This window comes from Molossus molossus, unplaced genomic scaffold (assembly GCF_014108415.1).
Source record: "Molossus molossus isolate mMolMol1 unplaced genomic scaffold, mMolMol1.p scaffold_m16_p_1, whole genome shotgun sequence".
In the NCBI taxonomy this organism is placed as follows: Eukaryota; Metazoa; Chordata; class Mammalia; order Chiroptera; family Molossidae; genus Molossus; species Molossus molossus.
Genome location: NW_023425344.1, coordinates 76,539,923 through 76,548,776, shown reverse-complemented (window position 1 = coordinate 76,548,776; position 8,854 = coordinate 76,539,923). Strand labels below are relative to the sequence as shown.

General features: G+C 37.9%; 1 non-coding gene across 1 annotated transcript; it reads right to left on the bottom strand.

The window, feature by feature from the left end:
- Nucleotides 1–5,064: 5,064 nt before the first annotated feature.
- LOC118622303 lies at nt 5,065–5,199 on the bottom strand. The gene has a single exon (XR_004958038.1). It is a non-coding gene; the product is annotated as a small nucleolar RNA SNORA16B/SNORA16A family (small nucleolar RNA).
- Between the last annotated feature and the right edge of the window lie 3,655 nt (nt 5,200–8,854).

Here is an 8,854-nt window from a genome sequence, read left to right as displayed (position 1 = left end):
GCTGTGGCTAAGACTTCCAGTACAATGTTAAACAAGAGCGGCGAAAGTGGACATCCCTGTCTTGTTCCTGTTCTTAATGGAAATGTTTTTAGTTTCTGTCCATTGAGTATGATGTTGGCTGTAGGTCTTTCATATATGGCCTTTATTATGTCGAGATATGATCCCTCTATTCCTACATTGCTGAGCGTTTTTATCAGAAATGGATGCTGGATTTTGTCGAATGCTTTTTCAGCATCTATTGATATGATCATGTGGTTTTTATTCTTCATTTTGTTTATGTGGTGTATCACGTTTATTGATTTGCGAATATTGTACCAGCCTTGCATCCCTGGAATGAATCCCACTTGGTCATGGTGAATAATTTTTTTGATGTATTTCTGGATCCGATTTGCTAGTATTTTGTTCAGGATTTTGGCATCTATGTTCATCAGGGATATTGGCCTGTAGTTTTCTTTCTTCGTAGTGTCTTTTTCTGGTTTTGGAATTAGAATTATGCTGGCCTCATAGAACGTGTTTGGAAGTCTTCCTTCTTCTTGAATTTTTTGAAATAGTTTGAGGAGAATGGGTGTTAGTTCTTTTTTGAATGTTCGGTAAAACTCCCCCGTGAAACCATCTGGGCCTGGGCTTTTGTTTGCTGGGAGAGTCTTGATTACTTCTTCAATTTCCTTAGTTGTTATTGGTCTGTTCAAGTTTTCTATCTCTTCCGGGAATAGTTTTGGGAGACTGTGTGTTTCTAGAAATTTGTCCATTTCGCTGAGATTGTCGAATTTGTTGCCATATAGTTGTTCATAGTAGTTGTTAACGATCTTTTGTATTTCCGTGGTGTTGGTTGTTACTTCTCCTCTTTCATTTCTGATTTTGTGTATTTGGGTTCTCTCTCTTTGTTTCTTGGTGAGTCTAGCTAAGGGTCCATCAATCTTGTTTATCTTTTCGAAAAACCAGCTCTTTGTTTCATTGATCCTTTGAATTGTTTTTTTGGTCTCTATGTCATTTATTTCTGCTCTGATCTTTACTATTTCCTTCCTTCTACTTGCTCTGGGGTTTTCTTTTTGTTTGCTTTCTAATTCTTTAAGTTGTGAGGTTAGACAGTCAATTAGAAATTTTTCTTGTTTTTTGAGGTAGGCCTGTAGTGCTATGAACTTCCCTCTCAGAACTGCTTTCGCTGCATCCCATAGATTTTGTGTTGTTGTGTGTTCATTTTCATTGGTTTCCAGGAAGTTTTTGATTTCTTCCTTGATCTCCTCGGTGACCCATTCATTGTTTAATAACATGCTATTTAGCCTCCATGTGTTGAAATGTCTTTGCATGTTCTTGTTGCAGTTGATTTCTAGTTTCATGCCATTGTGATCTGAGAAGATGCTTGATATGATTTCAATCTTCTTGAACTTGTAGAGATTTAGTTTGTGTCCTATCATGTGGTCTATCTTTGAGAATGTCCCATGTGCACTTGAGAAGAATGTGTATTCTGTAGTTTTGGGGTGTAATTCTCTGTAGATATCTATTAAATCCATTTGGTCTAGTGCTTCATTTAGAGTCTCTGTTTCCTTGCTAATTTTTTGCCTAGAGGATCTATCCAGTGCTGTCAACGGGGTGTTGAAGTCCCCAGCTATGATTGTATTGTTGTCGATTTCTCCTTGGAAGTCCTCCAGAAGATTTTTAATATATTTTGGTGCTCCTATATTGGGTGCATATATGTTTATCAAGGTTATATCTTCCTGTTGGATAGATCCTTTCAATATTATGTAGTGGCCGTCTTTGTCTCTAGTTATGGTCTTCATTTTGAAATCTATTTTATCAGATATGAGAATTGCTACCCCAGCTTTTTTTTGCTTTCCATTTGCTTGGAAAATTTTTTTCCATCCCTTCACTTTCAACCTATGTGAGTCTTTTGTTGAGAGATGGGTCTCTTGTAAACAACATATAGATGAGTCATGCTTTCTTATCCAATCAGCTACTCTGTGTCTCTTTATGGGAGCATTCAGTCCATTTACGTTTAAGGTGATTATTGATATGTACTTATTTATTGCCATTTTTGTTTAGTGTGGTTCTATTTTTGTTCCCATTTCTACTGCTAATTACAGCAGTCCTTTTAACATTTCTTGCAGTGCTGGTTTGGTGCTAATGTATTCCCTTAGCTTTTTTTTGTCTGGGAAGCTTTTTATTTGATCTTCTATTTTGAATGATAGCCTTGCTGGGTAGAGTAGTCTTGGATTCAGATTCTTGTTTTTCATGACTTTGATTACTTCATGCCATTCCCTTCTGGCCTGTAGTGTTTCTTGTGAGAAGTCAGCTGAGAGCCTTATGGGGTTCCCTTTGTAGGTAACCTGTTGCTTATCTCTTGCTGCTTTTAGGATTCTCTCTTTGTCTTTAATTTGTGGCATTTTAATTACTATGTGTCTTGGTGTGGGCCTGTTTGGGTTCTTCTTACTTGGGACTCTCTGTGCTTCTTGAACTTGAATGCCTTCTTCCTTCACCAAATTAGGGAAGTTTTCTCTCACTATTTTTTTGAATATATTCTCTATCCCTTGCTCCTTTTCTTCTTCTTCGGGGACTCCTATGATGCGAATATTATTACGTTTCCAGTTGTCCCATAGTTCTCTTAAGCTGTCTTCCTGTTTTTTAATAGTTTTTTCCTTTTGTTTTTCTGATTGGTTGATTTTTTCTACCCTGTCTTCTAATTCGCTGATTCGGTCCTCAGCTTCCCCTACTCTGCTTTTTAAACCTTCCAATGTGTTTTTCATTTCGGATATGTCATTTTTTATCTCTTCTTGTTGGTTTTTAATTTCCATTTGGCTTATTTTCAGTGTCTCTATGTCCTTACTCATGCTGTTCAGCTTCCTCAAGATCATGGCTCTGAATTCTAGCTCTGTTAACATGCCTAATTGCTCCACATTGATCTCATCTTCGGTGGAGGTGGTTTGCTCTTTCATTTGGCTTCTGTTTCTGTGTTTCACCATTTTAGCTATCACTCTGGGCTTTGGAGCCTGTCAAGTTCTCCCTGTGGGTGTTGGTGTTCTGCTGTTTGTGGCTCCCTCTCCTGTGTTTAGATGAGCGAGGGAGGACCCGCGTTGAACACCACTGTCAAGTCTTACTTTCCTGGTTAAAGTTGCCAGCCCAGGAAACGTACTGTTATCCTCTAGCTTTTTGCCTGGAAGCTAGCAGTCTAGGTTAATTGATGAGTTTTGGGTTGTCAGTTGATTGAAAAACTCCCTCTGGTGCTCAGCCAAGGGGCTTTCACGAGGGTGGGGCAGATGCTGGTCCTTAGTGAGCCTCAATTAACACTTCAATGGCCCACAGGGTGGGGTTGGATCTCCGAGGGAGGGGCTGCTGCCTCTCTCAGAGCCCTGGGAAGAAGCAATGTGGCCACCGTCCTGAGTGGCTGCACTCAGCCAAAGCTCCGAGAGCCCTCCAAACCCCGAGTGTCCCGACACAGTTCCAGTCCAGTCTGCCCTCCCTCTGCCGGAGCCCAAGGTGAGTGGCTGTGGCTGTTTTAGCCTCAGTCCCGGCTGCGCTGTGGGGCCGCCTGGGAGTGTAACCCGCGGGCGCCGCTTGTAGCTAAGGCCGCTGCCGAGCTGCCGACCGTGCGCTCCCAGCCCCGTCTCGCGCCTTCGCAAGCCTACCGGGATGGAGTCAGTGTCTCTCGTTGTATGGTCCTCGCAAGCTGCTTTTCTGTTGGTTTTTCCCGTCGATTTGTCTGTGTTATAGTTGTAATTCCAGTTTGGTTCTGGGAGACGGTCTGTGTAGCTCCGTTCACTCCGCCGCCATTTTTCGGTCTAAAAGAGAACTTTTCATTAGGCAAGAGTACCTAAGTGGAGACATTTCCCTAGTAGAATCTGTTAAACAAAGATCTACCACAACTGATTGCACCGTCTGGCAGGAGTAGGCACTAGATAATTAGGTGAAAGTTCCTTAAGAAACCCAGCCAGGGTTAGGTATAACTGGGATTGGGAGATGGTTCAGGTGAGGTGTACATTCTGCTTGTTTGGCTGATGTACTATCTTATATGCCAAGATATAGCTCAAGAGCTAATAATCTTTTTGAATTATAAATAATTCCAGAAAATGAAGTAATAGTGAAAACACTGGATATATCTGGAACTTTTAGCAAATAAAAGGTCAATTGGATGCTAAACTGGGTAGATTCTAATCATTTTCTTTTGTTTCTAGATACTTTTTCCCCTTGTTACATATGAGGAAATTAAGATCCTGATTGTGTATAATTTGCTTAAGGCAAGCAGTGAAATAAGAAAGATTTAGATGGATGAATTTTTGGTTTGTCTAGTTACCTCATTTTAAATAATTAATGGAGCCACCAGTCCACTTTATTATGTTACAGAGTTTTATTATATGTTAGTAATACTATAAAATGTTCATTTGATAAATGTTAACGTTTAACATTTATAAGTATTTGATGTATTTCACTGTAGAGAGACTGCTATTTTCTTTGGGTTCCTTAAATTATTCATCCAATACTGGGATTCTGTTTATAAATAAGAACATAAAACATAGGATATTGAAAATATTATATTCTCAGGAACATTATTTTATTGTTCTATAGGTTTATTGTTAAATTATTTAAGTATAACTATTTATAAAGACAAATTATTTTATTTGTGAATTAATAAGAGGATGAATGACTTTATTAGCACAAATTGGTGAAATTGTGCCATCTAGTGCCCTTTAATGAAAATAATTGTATTTTTAAAACAGACTTCAGTTTCCAGAATCTTAAATATTATAGATTATAAATGAGTCTAGGAAATGATTTTCCAACTCCTAAATATTAAAGATAGGCAATATAAGTACATAAAAAAATAAATTTAGGATACATGTTACTGGAAGAGTGTATTCCAGGCACAGAAGAAAATTCTAGCCAATCCCTAGGAATTAGTGTGGTCATTCCAAGGATTTCCTAAGATTTGTTTACTACATCTAGTGTAATGTTCTCTGTGGTGTGTGTGTTGGTGGGGAGAAGACAAGAAGAGTGTGAGACCCAAAACCACTAAACAATGAGATTCTTGGTGGTTGCTGATGAAGGACAGGAAGATTTTCTTTTCCCTTTTGGAACTGTCTGTTCCCAAAATGCTGCATATCAGTTACAGCAAACAGAACAGTGACCATCAGGAAAACTGTCCCTCTGGACTCCTCTTTGACCGCAGCAGCTGTGATGCGAGCAGCTGCAGCTTCCATTAGGGCCATGGAAAGGAGGGTCCTGAAGCCTGGGGCTTCAAGACTGTTGTCCGCTGGCTTGCCTTTCCCTGTCTACTGTATTGTCACCATGGGCCCTATCCTGGGAAGCAGAGAGTGTGTGTGTGTGTGTGTGTGTGTGTGTGTGTGTGTGTGTTTTCATAAGAGGAGGAAAAGAGGAGTTGTGAGTTGCATTCGAATAAACGGGAAATGTGAGGGAGAAGGTGGAGAAAGTGAAAAATTGTATTTTACTGTGCCGGCAGTTGAAATTAATTGACAGAAAGCTTTGGAGTCACATTTATCCAGGTTTGGGTTTGTGTGACTTTGGAATTACCTGATTATTTCTATAGACTTAATTTTCATATGTTTTTTTTTTTTTTTAAAAAAGGTGGAGATGCAGCAAAGTAAGGTAAATTCAGGTACTTTTAAAAATAGTTGTGCAGACACACAATGATGTAATGAATATCAATTCCTTTCACCACAAAACTTTGGGAAAAATTTCTGTAACTACCTACCTGTATACATGGGAAATGTGCAGATCAGTTGTGTTATTTATTATGCCTGTTCAATTAGGCTAAAGATTTCTTTTATCTAGTAAACTTCAAATAACTATTTATGATGTATCATCTTACACATACTTTACATTTTAACATACTGCACTAAATAGTGGCAGGTGTCAAATTCACTGATTTTCAATCTTTCACATGCACATACCAGGTTTTAAAAAGACTTTCATTTAGTCTTCATTTTCCTTTCTTGAAAAAGTAAAATCCTTACCATTTTATTCACACTTTTAAAAAAAATGAAAGTACTACATTTGCTATTGTTTTCCTTATTTTCACACCATCAAAAAAAAATATTATCAGTATACTGTTAACTAGAACTATCAACTCTAGGACGATCAAACCCAGAGTAACCCATGATAAGAACAGGGAGAGCAATCTAAATATCAGGCTGCCGCCCTGGCCGGTTTTGCTCAGCGGTTAGAGTGTCGGCCTGCGGTCCAGAGAGACCCGGGTTCGGTTCCCGCTAAGGGCATGTACCTCGGTTGCAGTTTGTCCCCAGCCCTGGTTGGTCGTGCGGGTGGCAGCCACTCGATGTGTCCCTTTCATGTTGATGTTTCTCTCTCTCTCTCTCTTCCTCTCCCTCCCTCCCACTCTATCTGTACAAAAAATGGAAAAATGTCCTCGGGTGAGGATAAAAAAAATAAAATAAAAAAAATATATAAATATCAGGCTGCCTCCTTTGCGTTGATCTCAAACCCAATTTCCACAGGCCATCAGAAGAGCGAGCAGTTGCCAACGCTTTCAGATAGGTGACTTATTATGGACGCTAATTTTGGTCAAAGTTAGTAAGAGACACATTATATCTGCCCCTTTCTGAGACAGTCCTAAGTGTGTAAACTTCATTTAAGCCATTTTGACACATAACTTACATATTCCTGTCATGACCCTACATTTTATGATAAAAGCTCTCCCAAGTGCCTCTCCACATTGTCTCCCATGACGAACCTCACTAGACCTCCTGTGGCCCTGCCTCCACTATCTGTTTACCTCATTTGGCAATGGCTTTTTCTCATCAGTGTCATTTGAATCAGGTGGGGTGAGTCATCTCTCAAAGGGGCCCAAATGGTGTACACATGGCTGTTGCAACCTGGACTGCAAACTCTGCCTCACCTACCTCTCCCTGTGTTCTCACTTTACTTCATTTGTGGCACTGAAACAGTAGAAATATTTCACAGCTAAGCCTGCTTTCTTTCCCTGTTTTGTCTTTTTCAATCAAGGTTTCACACATTACATTTTGTTAAATAACCCTGAAGGATTTTACCTACTTAATAAACAACAAATACGTGTGATCATTATTTATTCCTTCCTCACTCTTCCCCTCTTCTACCCACATTTTCTCCCCATTTTAGGAAATCTATATTAATGACCTGGCATTCATCATTCCATACTTTCTTCATGCTTATGTAATCACATAAGTCTATATGCACATGTACATTTAATATTAATAGTCTATTTTTTTTTTTTTTTTGGTAATTTCTTGGTTTTAGAAAAATGGTGTCATGTATTTTTCTGACTCTGACTCTTCTCAAAATGCTCATGGAAATCATGCCTGGTAACTGGAATGACTAATCCAGTCTCCAGGCCTTAAAAGGTCTTCATAGTATTCGTAGTGACATAATCTACTCAGTCATCTCATTATTTTTTATTTTATTTTTTAAATTCTTGCCTGAGGATATTTTTCCATTTATTTTCAGACAGAGTGGGCGGGGGAGAGCGAGAGCGAGCGAGCGAGCGAGAGAGAGAGAGAGAGAGAGAGATCAATGTGAGAGAGACACATCGATTGGTCGCCTCCTACATGATCCAGACCAGGACCCAGGACCAAACCACAACTGAGGTAAGTGCCCTTGACCAGAATCAAAACCACAACTCTTTGGTCCTCAGGCCAATGCGCTAACTGCTAAGCCAAACTGGCCAGGGCAGTCATCTCATTATTAATAGGTTCTTTCTTTCTCTCTCTTTCTTTCTTTCTTTCTCTCTTTCTCTCTTTCTTTCTTTCTTTCTTTCTTTCTTTCTTTCTTTCTTTCTTTCTTTCTTTCTTTCTTTCTTTCTTTCTTTCTGTTTTGCCCAATGCAGAAATAAATTTGTGTTTAAATATGTAAATATAAGTATGTATGCATATATCTCATATAAAATATCATAAAGATAATTATTTTTATGAGATATTTATGCGATAGTCACAGTTTTCCAAAAAAAAGCAATAACTCACATTTACACCATCTATTATAAAATTAAATTTTCTTGTATGCTCCCAGAAATTAGATTTCATTGGTCTTTTAAATCTTTGCCATTCTAGTGGGTAAAAAAAGTGATATTTTACTGTAATCCTGATATGCATTTCTTTACTACTAGTGGGCTTGAAATGTACTTTGGCTATCTGAATTGGTTCCTCTGTGATTTTCCTCTTTATATCCTTTGCAGTTTTTCTACTGGGTTTTCTTTTTCTTCCTAATAATTTTTAATACTTTACAATATGATATAGATGTTAGGCCGCATTCTGTGTTCTTCATTGTAAACAATTTCCCCAAAGTTGTTGCTTGTCTTGATTTTTATTTATGACATCTTATGTTACACAAAGGTTTTACATTTGATATTATCATGCAATGACTATCCTTGTTGTTAAAGTTTCGGTCTCTAGAGTTAAAAAGCTCTCCCTTATGCATGTAATTTTCTAGATTTTTACACAAGGATTTTCTTGTTTCTTATTCTTCTTTTAATCCTCACCCGAGGATATTTTGATTCTTTCTGTAGTTCTCATTTATTTGTCTTTTTCTAGGCTAATACCACCACATTGATTTGATTACATAGTTGCTAATAGCCACTAGATCTTCTGATATTTGATAACAAAAGTTATTCCTCATCATTATTTTTTTTCATATTTCTCTATTCACCTACATTTATTATATCAAAAGTCAACTGGAATTCTATAAGATTATATATTAATTTTGAGAGAACTAAAATTTTTATGATATTGTCTTATTTAACATTGGTGTCTTTCCATTTGTCATAGCTTCTTTATTTAGGCTCTATGCCTACATGTTCCATAATTTTTGTCATTATAGTAAATGACTTTTTTCCAACTTCCTTTTTAGGTACTTTTGGGGA